Source organism: Apteryx rowi, unplaced genomic scaffold (genome assembly GCF_003343035.1).
Source record: "Apteryx rowi isolate R43461 unplaced genomic scaffold, aptRow1 scaffold_120, whole genome shotgun sequence".
Taxonomy (NCBI): domain Eukaryota; kingdom Metazoa; phylum Chordata; class Aves; order Apterygiformes; family Apterygidae; genus Apteryx; species Apteryx rowi.
The window spans coordinates 1,345,430-1,348,687 of record NW_020447420.1 but is presented as its reverse complement, the minus strand read 5'-3'; positions in this window follow the sequence as shown (position 1 = coordinate 1,348,687).

Sequence of the window (3,258 nt, the reverse complement as noted above, 5' to 3'; positions counted from 1 at the left end):
AGCTGCTGCTCTCTACGGCTGGGGTGGCTGGGCTGCACGTTCTTCCCCACCGCCCTCCTGAGCGCCGGCACCACGGCGGCCCGGCGCGGCTCCCRGCGTGCCGCGTGCCCGGGATGCTGCTCCGCGGAGCGCCCGCGAAGCCAGCACGGAGCGGCGCGAAGCGTCCAGTTTTAAGGAAAATGCCTTATTCCGAAACAAAGATTTGCTCAGAAAAATGGTGCAAGGCCAGAGTCTTTTCTCTCCGCGTTTTCTGGAGCCAGATGTGGGTTTTAGTATTGCATTTCTTTTTCCTGTTTGAAGTGTCTCCTCCTTCCTCTTCAGTGAAAATTGAGGGAAATGAGAGGAGAAAGCAAGTAAACAGGGCAAATAAAAAGCTCAATTTGTGGAAATCTTTAAGAAAAAGAAAAAAATCCACCGAGGCCATACCGTGAGGCGCACTGCCACACGTGGGCAGGTTTTGCTGAGGTTAATTTCACCCAGGTTCCCAGTGCCAAAGGGGCCGAGCGGGGCCAGCGGGCGGAAGCGCTGCCGGCGGCGAGGAGGGCTGAATTTGGGGGCAAAGCCCCGGCCCTGGGAGCCCTCGTCGGCCCCGGGGGCGGCTGCGGGGCGGCGGGTGCCCCCGCGCCGCACGGTGACACGAGTTAGCACGTGACAGTGACGGAAAATGGAAAAGAACGGCCCCGCAAACGCGGCTACAAGGGAAAGGCAAATTGATTTAGTGGACGTGCAAGTATTTTTGAGAGAGAAAGCGAGAGCGGCATGACATGTTCCGAGATACCCTGCGATTGTTTCTCTTAAGGAGATGTCATTCAGATTTTCCTGAACCGGCCTTTAAATTGCAGCTCTATAAATAGCCGGGACACGGGCGGTATTTACGGCCCCGGCGGCCGAGCGCCCCGCGCGCCCCGCGTCCGCCCCGCCGGAGGTTAGCTCCTATTTCCATGTTAGCGCTGCCTCCATCCCAGCGACTGCCATTCGTCAAATTAACATTCGTTTCAACAGCCCAAAAGTGAGAGCTTTCAAACATTAATTCACAACTGCGAGCTCTTCTCAGCACATTATTGTGTTACTGGGACGGAACTGCCTGCGGAGAGACGTCGCTCCCGCCAGGAACGTGGGCGCCGCCGGCGGGGACCCCGGGAATCCCTCCCTCCCTCCCTCCCTCCCGCGGCGCCGGCGGCCGGGGACACGGTGGCACCGCGGGAACGGCGGGCGGATGAGCGGATCCGTTCCCGTGCAGGTGGGCGCAAGGCTTCGCTGGGTGCCGGGGATGCGGGTCGGCACCGCGCGTCGCCCCGGCGGAGCAGAGCGGAGCGGAGAGGAGGGCACAACGCCCGCGGCTCCCGGCATCACCGGTACAGCCGGGCTCCCGCGCCAGACGCCGTCGCGGCTCCAGCGCGGGAACAACGTCCTCTTTGTTGAGCTCATTATTTTAATGCACGTAAGGAAAGGGCAGAAGGGGCCTGTTAAATATTTACTGCTTCGCGGCTGCTCTTCGCAGGACGTTTTTCCCGACCGCTGCTGATGGGAGCTGTTAAAGCTGCCCATAAAAAGGGACGGGTCGGACGTGTGCGTGACGAGTTTCAGGGGGCTGCGGCAGCACCGGGACCGGGACCGGGAGGCGCCACCCTCGCCTCGGAGCGCAGCTTTGCATCCGGGCGTCAGCACCTCGCTGGCACCCGTGCCATGAGTTGGGCCGGTCTCAGCCCTAAGGGGAGGTTGTTGGGTTGCACCCGCGCCATGAGTTTGGCTGGTCTCAGCCCTAACGGGAGGTTGTCGGGTTGCACCCGCGCCATGAGTTTGGCTGGTCTCAGCCCTAACAGGAGGTTGTCGGGTTGCACCTGTGCTATGAGTTGGGCCAGTCTCAGCCCTAATGGCCGAGGGTGCACAGGGTGGGAAAGCTGCCCCAGGTAGGGGCCCCTGGCAGCGAGCCTGGCAATCCTGCCAGAGGGACTGGGAAAAGCCTTGGCATCTCCCCGGGACCCGGCGTGAGCTGGGATCCGGCCGGGGGCCCCGCAGGCGGGAGGCTCCTGCTGCCGTAGGCAAAGCTCCTGGCGCAGCCGGTTCTCCGACTGCAGCGTCCGGCGGGATGGCAGCGCTTAGGGCAGCCAGGAGCACAYGGGCTCCTGGGACGGGAGGACCGGCCTGGTGGGATGGAGCCCCGGCGCTGGCCCAGGGAGACGCTCAGTCTGCAGCTCTCAGCAAAAACTCGTGCGCAGAAAGGCCCGATTTTCCACGTGGCTGCATCGCCATTAGCCCTGCCCATTAATTAGAATAATGCTAATTGTTATGATAATGACGATTATATACRCAGCTTCATATTTACTGAGATTGGAAACATTTAAAACAAATCCTTGCAAAAAGCTGCATGCTTTTATCAAAGCCAGTAACATCTTAGATAACATTTTTAAAGGCTGAATTTTCTATGAAAACGTATATTTATATCAGTGAAATTAAATTTCAGCTTAGGCTTCTTATTATAAATAAAAGAAAATAAGTCAATAAAAAAATAAATATCTAACTGAATGAAGCAGAAATTATATCCAATTATATTTTCCTTAAAACCCAATTTATCTGCCAATATTTTCTTTAAATGCTCATGTTACTTTTTCACTTACTAACAATAAATGCCTGGATGCATTTCAAAGTGGTGCCTTTTCTATTATTTCATTTCCTGGAGTCCTCGGCTTGAAAGGACATTAATAGCACACTATAAATAAAAAAAAAGTTACTTAAGGATTTACAGCTGAGGATTTCTATGGAAACAGCCGAGGAGGGGCGTTTGCCTCGGCGCGGGGGAGCGGGGAGGGACGTCGGGGGCCGGGGGCTCCCGCGGTGCAGGGCGTCCCGCCGGCCCCATCCCGGCCCCTCCGCCGCGGAGACCCCCGGCCCCCCCAGGGGCTCCGGAAGGGCCCGCGCGGCGCCGGCAGCGGCCCCACGGCCGAAGCGCCTGCGTGCGCCTAGCGGGGCCTCGAGCACCGGGCCGGGCGCCGGGGCTGCAGCCCCGAGTTCGCAGACTCCCGCAGGGACGGTGCCCCGGGGCTGGGGTGCGCCAGAGGGGGGGTGTGTGCAGGGGGTGGTGTGCCGTTGTTGGTGTGCTGTTGCTGGTGTGCTGTTGTTAGTGTGCTGTTGTTAGAGTGCTGCTGTTGGTGTGCCGTTGTTGGTGTGCTGTTGTTAGTGTGCTGTTGTTAGAGTGCTGCTGTTGGTGTGCCGTTGTTGGTGTGCTGTTGTTAGAGTGCTGCTGTTGGTGTGCTGTTG